This window comes from Elephantulus edwardii, unplaced genomic scaffold, assembly GCF_000299155.1.
Source record: "Elephantulus edwardii isolate Elephantulus edwardi_28Jun2011 unplaced genomic scaffold, EleEdw1.0 scaffold00082, whole genome shotgun sequence".
NCBI classification, from domain to species: Eukaryota; Metazoa; Chordata; class Mammalia; order Macroscelidea; family Macroscelididae; genus Elephantulus; species Elephantulus edwardii.
The window spans coordinates 625238-637994 of record NW_006399832.1 but is presented as its reverse complement, the minus strand read 5'-3'; the positions used below and the strand labels follow the sequence as shown (position 1 = coordinate 637994).

Here is a 12757-nt window from a genome sequence, read left to right as displayed (position 1 = left end):
TCTGTTCTGACAACTGCCTCTTGGTCCAAGTATAGGTTTCGCATTAGCACGATCAAGTGTTCTGGGATTCACATTCTTCTCAGAGTAAGCCACAGTTTGTTATGACCCACACAATCAAACGCAATAGTCTGAGGAAAAACAAAACAAAACAAGTCTGTCTTGGAGAGAGTATACCAGGGTGGTCCCCAGCAGTAACAATGGTAGAATTTCATGTCACATACTTTGGACATGTTTTTAGTAGGGATGAGTCCTTGGAAAATGACATTCATGGTGGGAAAGGTCAAGGGTCAGAGAAAGAGAGGACACAGTGAATGTAACAATGGACCCAAAGCAATCAGAGATCCTGAAGGTGGAGCAAGATGGAGTTCAGCTCTATGGTTCATAGGGTCACTATGAGTCATAGTTAACAGAACATAACAACAGTCTTTCTGAACTGTGAAAGAGTACGTATCTGTGGTTTTAAACTACCTCTTTGTGATAATTTGTTATTGCAGATCTAAAAAGATCAAGAGAGAAACCAAAGCTCAATGGCCTTAGTGACTTGTCTAAAGACACAGAACTAGTCAAGAAGCAGATAAAATTTAAACAGTGCAGCCAGAAGATGATGAAGCTTCGTCTTCCATACTTTGGATATATAGCTAGGCAAGGCTATTCCTCGGAAAGGGACATCATACTTGAAAAGACAGAGAGTCAGTGAAGGAGAGGAAGACCCTCAATGAAATGAATTGACACTATGACTTCAGCAACGGGCTCTAGTGTGTCAGAGATGGTGCCACAGGGTGGGGCAGGGTCCAGGCCAGCTGTTCATAGGGTCACTATGAGTCATACTTGACTTGATGGCACCTAAAAACAACCTGTGAGTACAAAGAATGCCTACTTACCACTTTCCACCTGCCTCCCAACGGGCACCTTGCAACTATCAAGCCTTGTAGGATGTTACTTTTTTTCGGTGCCATTGGCTTTTAAATCTACATCCCTCCAATAGACTACTTTTATGACCACCATGCAAACGTTATGTCCTCAAAAGCTCTACCTCCAAAATCTGGTTGGCAGCACAACATGCTACAGTGAAACCTGAGACTCTTGCCTTCTTTTCCCATAACTGTTAAAGCTCTGAGGCAGGTGTGGAGGAAGCAGGTAAATGACCTGCACTCACATTACCAGGGAATAGAATCCCCATCAATAGTAACAGCAGTACAAAGTTGCTTGCTATGAGGTCAAACGTGTTCTTTCCACCCCTACATACTCCAAACCTTCTCCTATAAATAAATTCTTCCCCTCCCAAGATATTCACTATTTCTCTGCCACCCAGAACTCACAGACAAAACTCATTATCACAGGGCTTATTAAGGACATAACATGTTACAATTTAGGTTTTCTAAACACTCAGGATACAGCTGTTCAGTCAAGATAGCTTCTTAGGTGTGCTGAGAGGCAGTCCTCTCCTCTGAGCCTTGACCTTATAGTCCAGGCCTCTTCCTTGTTTGAGCGATTGTCAGAAAGCTCTATTATCTCTGCAAGTTATGTCACCACCACTCTTCCATTAAACCTAGGTCTGAAGGTGCTTGACTCCAGTTCTTGGCGTCAGCAGACCTAGCTCCCCCAGCAAGGTCAGAAAATGCCCAGCTTTCTTGCTCCTTTTGCCAGGAGCCCACACCTCTATTTCACACCAGTATCTCTTCTCCGACACTCTGTTGATGCTATCACCACTGCCACCGCCTTCTTATCTGATGCCATCTTGCCATCTCATTGTCTCTCATCATCCCTCCAGTGTCACAGTTCTCCGTCTCTTGTTCATGCTGAGATCTAGGGTCCAAAGAATGCACTGCACTGTCTGGCTGTTCCTTCTTTATGATAGTGAGATACCCATTTTCCATCTTGGGACTACTTCCAAGTTATGCCTGTCAATATGGCAAAACTGACCAATCCCCATGTTAGGGTTTTACACATTTTTTTTGCACAATCCCACAAAATGTACCACTAGGTTACTTATATTATTAGCAAGCCTTCTAATCCTTTGGTGGGTCACAAATACCTCACATTTGCAAAGTCCTACACAGCCATTTAAAGAGAATGACAAAGACAAGGGCTTGACAAGCCATAATAAGTCATTCACTGCATCACAAAAAGCCTCGACCATTTGCTTTCTCTCACCGCTTTGACCTCAGCACAGTTACCACTTCTTGTCCCTTTCTGCCTAGACTCCATCCTCGCAGCCTATCAGACTCCTCTTGCTTCATTTCCTTCTTTAGGTTAAGGGAATTTGTGGTCAATCATTACCCTTCCACACTCACCACCCTTTCTAGATCCTCATGCCTAGAGCACACAATGTTATGACCTTGTTAAACTTCATCCAGGAATCAATCTGACCCAAAATACCTGCACTAGAATTTCTTTCTGAATGTGTTGGGAGAAAAGTAATAATTATTCTTTTCAGCCCTAGTTCAGTACACTGAGCTCTTTGTCAACCTCTGGTTATCAAGGTCTCCACAGGCCTCTCTTCTGTTTATGCCACTTTGAGAAGAGTGATTACTATGTGAGTGTGTTTGTTGTTTGTTTTTAATATACTGTGAAATGGGATGTGTTCCTCACTGAGAGGTCTCTTCCCACCACACACAGGAACATACTTGGCAGATATGTGAATTCTCCACTGAGCAATGCTCTTTCTCCACCTGACACACACCTGTGCTGAGAAAGGTCTGAGGCAGTGAGGATGGGATGTTGCAATTTTATTCTATGGAAATATAATAATCAGGGCGTGGAAAGGAGTGTGATAGAGTGTCTAAAATAAATGGTTCACATAAAGCTCTGAGAACAAGCCCTACAGTTTAGTGGATTGACAGTGAGGACTGAGGCCTAGAGTCTAGAGAAAGACCAGAAAATTAGAGAATGAAAAACAAAAACAGAACAAGGAGTACCAGAAAAGAATAGAGGAGATAGAGACTCAGAGAGGTGCTGAGGCCGAGTGGGGGACCTCTGAAGTGGAATCTTCTAAATTCATCCTCAGTGGAAAGTATCACTGAAGTGCCCAAGCAGAGTAAACAGTTTCTCCCTCAGATAAATTCTGTATTTTCTCAATTCTTACCTCCAAACCCTGGAGAAGAATGAGAAACTCAAAACACTGGATTGCACTTATGTGAAACCTATACTTGGACCAGGAAGCAGCTGTCAGGATGGAGTAAGGAAATATCACATGGTTCAAAATCAAGAAGGGAGTACATCAGGGATACATCTTGTCTCCATACCTTTTCAATCTGTATGTGGAACAGATCATTCAGGAAGCTGGACTTTATGAGAAATACTGTAGCATCAGGATTGGAGGAAGACTCATCAACAACCTACTTTATGCAGATGACACAACCTTGCTTACTGAAACTGAGGAGGACCTGAAGCATCAAGAACTATAGTCTTCAATATGAATTGAAGCTTAACATCAAGAAGACAAAAATTCTTACCACTGGACCAATTGGCAGCACCATGATGGATGGAGAAGAGACTGAAATTGTTAATAGATACAGCTTGCTCAGCTCCACAGTCAACACTCTTTGTACCACTAGCCAGGAAATCGAAAGAAGAATCACAGAAAAATGCAAGAATGAATGAATGGAAATTTAAAAAAACTCTGTAAATGTTCATTAAAATTAATAAAATAATTAAAAAAAATATTAATTGCATTTAGAAAGTCTGCTGTCAAGGACCTTTCCAGAGGGCTGAAGAGCAATGATGTCAGTCTAGAGACTAAAGTGTGCCTGATCCAGGCCATGGTCTTCACAATTATTTGCTATGTATCAGAGAGCTGGGCAACAACTAAGGATGACAGAAGAAGAATTGATGACTTTTGAGTTGTGGTGCTAGAGAAGGGTACTGAACAAGACCATGGATTGCCAAGAGAACAAATAAGTGTCTTGGAGAGGGTGAAGCCAAGTTCCTTCTTAAAGTCTAGGATTTTTAAGCTCCACCTCACATACTTTGAGCACGTGGCCAGAAGAGACCAATCCTTGGAGAAGGACATTATACTTGGAGGAGTGGAGGGATGGAACAGTTAAGGAAGATCCTAAACAAAAAGGATTGGCAAAGTAACTGGGGCAATGGGTGTCAATGTGTCAGAGTCAATGAGACTATCTCAGGACTGAGCAGGCTTTAGAACTATTATACATAGGGTCGCTGTGAATTGTAGGCAACTCGATGGCACATAACAAGAAGTGATAGTGGCAGTCTTCTTCCTGGCTATTTCCAAGCTGGGAAGATGAGAGGAACTGCTGGGTTCTGCAAAGGTGTGCTTTCTGGTTTGGGATTGAGACTAGGGTGTGGGTGTGGCTGTTGCTCAAAACAGGGTGTGAGCTGATTGGATTTGGCCTTGTATTTAAAAAGGCACTTGGCCTTTGGACCTACAGCCCTCAAGCCTTTGTGGATCTCCCGAATAAAACAAGCTTGGAAGCAGGAGTGGCATCCACTTCCAAAAAAAGCTTGCCTCTGGAAACTATGACTTGGAGAAAAGATGAAAGGTTTGTGTTCAAGACTTTTGTTGTCGCTATGGGTCATCTACAACTCTATAGCACTTAACAACAAGTCTTCTTCCTAATGTTTTCTCTTCAATGCTTTCTCCTTTCCCTGGTCTTTTTTGCTTTTCTTTTAAATTTTTCTTTCTAATTGGTTTGCGTACAAAATTCATATACATTGTGTTTTACCCTTTCCTTCATTCCATTGTGTTTCATAAAATCATTCCCACCTGTTCAGAGCTTTCTTATCCTAAAATGCTACCTAATTTCAACTCTGTCTTTTCAGGCCCCTCTCTTCTTCAGAACAGTCATCAGTACCAAGCCATGGCTGTCCTCACCCTCCTTGACCTCTGGTTGCCCGTTATCCTCATACTATTGTAAGGCCCTAGGGACAGTGTACTCATGTCTCCTGGTTAAAATCCTGCATTGTCTCCTTGTTTAAATCATCTGTACGAACTTCCTAAGGGTGTCATGACTTGTATTTCTTCTCTCCCAATTTTGTAGGTGGTGAATCCTAAAACAAGAAGTCAGCAGAGCTGTCCCTTCAGGAAGTTTTGGGGGAGGATCTGTTTCATGCTTCTCTCCTAGCGTTTTGCGGCTGTGACAATTCTTGGCTTATGCATCCATTGCTCCAATATCTATCTATCTATCTATCTATCTATCTATCTATCTATCTATCTATCTATCATCTACCTATCTATCTCTCTGTCTTTACTGGATCTTCCGTTTTGAGTTGTCTCCTTATTTGCCTTTTAAAAGAGCATTGTTGTTGTTGTTGCAAGTGCCGTGGAGTCGCAGACGACTTATAGCAACCCTATGAAGGAGAGTCCTGGAAGCTTAGGTGCCTTTCATCCTCTCTCCAGGTTCATAGGGTTTCCAGAGGCTAGCTATTATGGAAGTGGATGCCACTCCTCCTTCCAAGCTTGTTTTAATTGGGGAGCTCCACCCCACTCTCTGTCCACATTGGGTAGCAACAAATCATTAATGCATTTGACACATCCGTGTCAGTGTTCAGCCTCACAGCAACCACAAGTGACTGCAGGACGGCAACTTGTACACCAGGGCTATACGACCTAGAGGAATGTCTGAACAAAAACAATGAAAGACTGGCCTGAGGGCCGCGGATTAAAAGTCATCCACCTTGGTCTTGGTCACATCGTTTTCTCATCACTGGACCAGCTGATCTCTCTCTCTCTCTTTCTCTCTCTGTTAATGTTATTGTTGTTAAGTGCCGTTGAGTCACAGGCGACTCATAGCGACCCTCAGGAGCAAAAGAACATTGGTATTCACTTGACAGTGTAGCTGGCGTCAGGCAGTGAGATGAAAAACTTGGACTTTCACCAAAAGTGGGACAAAGAAGAATACGAGATCTCTCTGAGAATAGGATCATGGAAGAAGGAGGAAAAAAGGATGGAAAACCAGTGCAGCCCATTAAGTGGGAGCTTCTGTGGCACAAGGACTACAAGGTCAATCTGGAATCCAAGCTGAGGATTACCATGACCACACCACAATGTGAGATGGGAGGATATTACTCCAGTGTCTGTGACTGTGTGGTCAAAGACTCCATCAACTTCTCATATCCTATTAATGGAAAGAAACATCAGTGAAACCTGGGCACATTGTCGATGTGTGTTGAATGCCTCAGTTTGAATCAGATGAAGAAACTCTTTGACATGAACATGAAAAATAAAGGAAGAAAAGAATTATTGTGATTTTGAGGAGAGGCTGAAGGAGCTCAGAAATGAGGAGGAAAAGGGCAAAACCCACAAGAATGAGAAACAGAAAACAGGACTGAGGAGGACTTGATGTTTGAGAACAATGATATGGCAGCTGTGATGGGCTTCTCTGCTTTGGTTTTAACAAGAGTTACTGAGGTTTTCTGTGCTTGGTGTTTGCTGGGCCTAACTCTCCCTCTCCCTCTTCCCCTGCCCCTCCCCCTGTCCTTCTCCCTCCCCTCTCCCCTCCCTTTCCCTCTCCCTCTCCCTCTTCCCTCCTTCTCCTACACTCTGTGTGTGTGTGTGTATGTGTGGTCATTTCTTTTTTGGAGACTTGGAAAAGATCCTTAAAGTCACAATGGTGATGGTCAAAGGGTTTGTGGTTTTTCTCTGCCTTAGAAGAAGACACAAGAGGTGTGTTATATTGTCATACTACTATGGCATATTGCTTCATCCTCTCCTCAGTATATATCCCTGGAGTCACAAGACCTCTGCCCATGGAAATTTCCAACATAAAAAAATCTCCCCTTCTGAGGCTGCTTTCCAAAACTCCCTTGCATTTCCCCTTCTTCTATCTACCCAGCTCTTTGAGCATCCTATGTGTATCGCATGTTCTGCCACTGTTTTGACTTTGACTCTTAGTCTGCAGCAGAAGGGTCTGAGCACCCCAGTCTCCAGTTAATGGCATATCTGTGGCCATCTGTTCTGTGAACCCTAACCATGCATGTGTGTTTCTGCCTGGGCCAACAATGTGTGTGCATGAAACTGTCACTTAAAAGGAGTCTGAGCTAGAATCCAGAGTATTGCTGCCATGGGGACCTATGTTCTTGGCTTCTTCAGAGCATGTAACAGGAAATTAAATGGGATGAAGTTTTGGTTTGAGGGGAGGAAAAAAAGAACACTGGTGTTTGGCTCTAAGGTCCACTCCTAATTCAGGATGTTGTGCTCTCAAGATTGTTAATGGCAGATGCATAGACGCTATTTCCAAATAATATGGCTTTCACAGATCCTGGATGTTAAGATCGGGTACATCAATGTGAGGACCACATTCAACCCACAACACCCTCTTCTGAAGACTTGTCTCCTTTGGACTTGGATCACACTGTTTTGTCTGGTTTTCCTCCAGCTTTGTTGATCATCTTCTCTGTGGACTCCATTTTCCTTGCACTGCCCTTAAATATAAACATACCCCAATTCTGACCCTAACAGTCTTCTCTTCCCTCCCCTTCATAATATCTTTCAATGATATTTAATCCATCTACTGAGCATCCATGGACTACCAAAAGAACAGCCAGAATGTCCTTTGAAGGCAAGGATGGAAAAGCTTTACCTCAGATATTTTAGACATGTAACTAGGAGAGGCTATTCCTTGGAGAGGGAGTTCATGCTTGGAAAGGGGGAGGGTCAGCAAAAGAGAAGAATACTCTCAACCAGATGGATTGACACAGGACTACAACAATAAGATCAAGTATGTTGGAGATGATGAGGGTGGAACAGGATAGGACAAGGTTAGGTCTATTGTTCATAGTGTCTTTATGAGTCATATTCAACTTGATGGCATCTATCAACAGCAGCCATGTGTTTAACTCTCACTGTTATGCTGGTGACCTCTGAAATACATGAACTTCAGCTCTTGGCTGGAACCAAGGAATGAAACTGAAGGAAATGCCAACAAGTTCAGAAATAAAGTTAAATAGTATGCTAAGATCCTCAACCAGGTGGATTGACACAGTGACTGCTGCAATGGGCTCTTGTGTGTCAGGAAGTGTGAGGATGGTGCAGAACAGGACTGGGTTCAGATCTTTTTTTTAAAAAAAAATTTTTTATTAGTAATTACAATAAAAGTTTAGAGAGACTTTGTCATTCATTCATTGTTGCCCTTTTCTCCCCTCCCTACCCTTCCCCTCCAGTACAGTCCCCTCTTGGAAAAGTAAAAGAAAAATTATTTCATTGTTTTACAATCCCTCCCCCAAGGTCCACTCCACTATGAAGCCTTAGCTCTGGACTCCTGTCATGACAAAAATACCTAATCACATATCCCTTTTAAACAGTTTTCTCCTTCATCTGTTTCAATGCAGTATACATTGTTGAACCCATCTTTCTCAGTCTCCCCCCAACCCTGATGTCAGTCCTGTTTTACAACAGTGGCACCGTGCAGTATTTGTCCTTTCATGATTAAGATAATTCACTCAGCATAATGTCCTCCAGGGTTACCCATTTTGAATAATATTGCATGAGTTCCTTGTTTTTCAGTGCAGCATAGAATTCCATTGTGTGAATATGCTAAAGCTTTTCTATTCATTCGTTTGTTGATGGGCATATAGGTTGTTTCCAACTCCTTGCTATTGTGAACAGAGCCACAATAAACATGGGTGTGCATATATCTGCTTGGGTGTCAGTTATGGTCTCTTTGGGTATATTCCCAGTAGTGGAACTGCTCTATCTCTATTTGCAACTTTCTGAGAAAGCGCCATACCACCTTCCACAGTGGTTGCACCATTTTACACTTCCATCAACAGAGAATAAGGGTTCCAGTTTCTACACAACCTCACCAGCATTTGTTGCTTGCTGTTCTGTTAAATTTTGCTGTTCTTACTGGGGTGAGATGATATCTCATAGTTGTTTTGATTTGCATCTCTCTTAGAGCTAGGGATTTTGAACATTTCTTCATGTTCTTGTTGGTCATCTGAATGTCTTCTTTGGTGAAATGTCTATTCATATCCTGTGCCCATTTTTCAATTGGATTATTTACCTTTATCTGGTTGTGGTGAGGGTTCAGATCTTTTTTTCATAGGGTCACCATGAGTCGTACTTAACTCAATGGCACATAAAAACAAACAACAAACTAACATTGTACAAAATCATAAGTAATCTGTAATTAAAAGAACATAAGAATTTTAAATAGAGAACTCTAGTTGCATAGTGGTAAGACTCTGCACTGTAGTCCTGAATCCACCAGCTGCTCTGCAGGAGAAGGACGGGCAATCTACTGCTGTGCAATTAACTGCCCCTGAAAACCTGCTCGAGGGTCAGCTGTGGGTCAGTTTCGAGTTAACACACACAACAGAATTTTAAATAACCTGAGACATAAGGAAAAAATTAATTCTCACCCTTCACTTATTAATATATTTGGGTTACTAATATTGAATTACTTAGTGAAAATCAGCATTATGCAAAAATAGAAGATTACCACATCAGATTGAAAAGTGGAGGATGATTGACTATATCACTACATAACCACACAATTACATCATTGCATAACTGGCAATTACCTCATTACATAACTGGCAAAGCACTGAGAATCCTAATGTTGGTATCATGTGCCGTCAACTATGATACATAGCAACCCTGTGAATGATGGATTTGAATCCTACTCATTCTCATCATCATTGATACCCTTCAGCCCATTGTTTTGTTGTGTCAACCCATCTCATTGAGGTTTTTATTCTCCTTTGTTAACCTTCCAAGCATGATGCCCTTTTTCAAGAACTGGACCCTCCTGACAGCATGTTCAAAGTATGTGAGATGAAGATTCAACATCCTTGCCTCTCTAGGAACATCCTAGTTGCACCTTCTCCAAGACAGACTTGTTTGTTCTTTTGGCAGTTAATGGGACAATCAGTATTTTTCTCCAAAGCAACTCAAAGGTATCAATTCTTCTATAATTTTTATTCATTGTCCAACTTCTAGATGCATTTATTGTTATGTCGTTAGATGCTGTTGAGTCGAGTATGTCTCTTAGGGACACTATGAACAACAGATCTGAACCCTGTCCTATCCTGCGCCATCCTCTCAGTCTCTAACACACTTGAGACTGTTGCAGCAGTCACTGTGTCAATCCACCTACCTGAAGATGTCCTCCACTTTCCCAAACACGATGTCCCTCTCTAATGAATAGCTACTTCTAGCAACATGCCCAAAGTATAATAGACAAAGCTTTATTATCTTTGCCTCCAAGGAACACTCTGGCTGCACCTTCTCCCAGACATATCTATTTGTTCTTTTGGCAGCCCATGGGATATTCAGTACTTTTCTCCAACATCACAGTTCAAAGGTATCAATTCTTCTGTCATCCATTGTCCAGCTTTCGGCACATAGCAAGTGACTGGAAAGAACATAGCCTGATTCAGGCATACTTAGTCCTTAAATTGACATAATATTCCTCAATAATTTAGAGCAGTCCCTGACTGCAGACTTTCCTAGTGCCATCCATCTCCTGATTCCTGACTGCAGGTACCAAGGGTGTTGATTGTGAATTCAACGAACAATTCAAGATGAAATGGTTGACAGTTTCCATCTTTTCTCCTTCTATCATGATGTTGCCTATAGGCCCAGTGGTGAGAATTTTTGTTTTCTTGATGTTGAGATGCAATCCATATTGAAGGCTGTAGTTTTTTTTATCTTCCACATTAGGCACCTCAAGTCCTTCTCACTTTCAGCAAGCAAGCCCAGCCAAATTGAGAACATGAGAGGAAGATGTCAATCGGATGGATTGATACAGCAACTGTGGCAATGAGCTCAAGTGTGTCAGAAATGTTGAGGATGGCATAAGATAGGGCAGGTTTCAGATCTGTCATCCATAGGGTCGCTATGAGTCGTACTCGACAAAAACAACCACAACTTCTTAACTAGGACAGTCAGTTTAACTCTCCCCTTACACTTCAGTGCTCATTACTGCCAGGCACACATCATGAATGTGCAAAACAGTCAGATAGTAGATTTCGTGCTATTATCACATGAAGTATCAGACAATGAGATTGTTGACAAGGGAGGAGTAGTGTAACACTGATTCCCAACATGCCACTTGTCTTCTAGATTGTTGTTGTGCACTATCAGGTCAGAACTGTCTCATGGCTGACCCTCCAGTGAGTTTTCCGAGGCAGTACATCACACCGGAGCAGATGCTCCATCCTCCCCCTGTGGAGCGACTTGGTGGATTTGAATTCTTATACTTCTATTCTTCCCCTCCCCGAACAAATCTAATTGAAGCCATAGCAACAATAGGTTTTTTGATTTATAAGTCTATTCTGAATCTTTTTAAAAAGTGATGTCTGAGGTTTACCAACAGAAATTCTCATTTCAGTCATCTATATGTGAGGGTGGGGGTCAGAGCAGGCTTTTTTTTTAATCTACCCCTTCACAGGTTGGAGCAGATGTTCAGCCATGGCCGGAGATCACACCCTATATCGGTGCTTTGTCCTCAGAGCACCTACAATAACTGCCATTTGTCTTTCTCTAATGAACAGTGTAGGAATGCATTTCTTGTCAAGGAGTTGTATAAAACTAATTCCTATGTTGTTGTTGTTGTTTGTGTGTGTGTGTGTGTACTTTTGTGTAGAAACCAACTGATAGCTGACCTTTCAGTGGGTTTTTACAACCTTTAAATCACATAGGTTGAGAATGTCCCTCTTTCTCCCTCAGAGTTGCTGGTGGATTTGAACCTCTTACCTTTGGGTTGATAGCTCAACCTCTTACCATTAATTAGGCATCCAAAGGAGGAGGAAGAAGTTTAAAATAATCTCAAATTTGCAACCTTTCCAAACTATGGTATCTCTCTATGACCTCTAACATTAACTATTCCTCCTTCCCTCAGTTCTCTAGCTCCCATCTTTGAGTGTTTTCATTCATTACAGTGTCTCATCAAAACTCAGAAAGTGTGATGGAAATGGTTCCGGGACAGTGGAGGTTAGCAAGTCCCAGAGACTATGAATTAGATTTATTGCCAGCTGGCTGGAGTTGGCTGGTACAGGAAGATGCGTGTAGTTGCAGAAATGGTGAACAGCGAGTTGGACTGGTCGGGCTTCTGTAGACTGCAGCTCTCAGAACAACTGAACAGTTTAGATCCAGTGTCCAGAATGAAAAAAGGATTGAAACCTTCTGAAAGTGTTTCTCTATGTAGGATCTCTGGGTTTTAAGCCACACTTTCTTGTAAGGTGGGAATTCAAGATACATCCCACCCTAATCTTATCTCATAAATATAACAAATAATTTGTGCAGAAGTAGATTTTAAGCACAAAGGGCTGGAATTTACAATATATCAGAAAATTAAACGCTATGGTTGAAAGGGTCATATTATTTCATTTATTGTTATTTGGAATATGCTTTATGTAGCTGTCTTTACCACTTATCTGTTTGGGTTTTTTTCTTATATTGTTCCTCAGGCTTTGCTCTGTGTCTGGCCCATAGAGGTATCAGTTTGTTACATTTAATGAATTTTTAAAAATGCCTAAATAATAATGTGATCCACTTCTTTATTAAATAGTATAATGGACAAAAAGCTAATCTTTTTTCTGATTAATCTGTTCCTAAGGACCTCTTTAAAGAGCTAAATAGCAAGAATGTCACTTTAACAACTAAGTGCATCTGGCCCAAACCATGGTGGGTGTTTTTTGTGGGTTGTTTGTTTGGTTGTTTTGGGTTTTTTTTTCCCCATAGGTGATATTCTTTATTTTGTGTACCAAAATTGCTTAGCTAAAATATAAACTCATGGGATGGTTTTAAGATATAAAGTTTAATTTAAGACTTCTGCCATTTTACTGAAGA

The 12757-nt window shown here is 41.6% G+C and overlaps 1 pseudogene; it reads left to right on the top strand.

Moving 5' to 3' along the window:
* The window catches only part of LOC102870557, a 40704-nt pseudogene extending 29272 nt beyond the window's left edge, over positions 1–11432 (top strand).
* The last annotated feature ends 1325 nt before the right edge of the window (positions 11433–12757 follow it).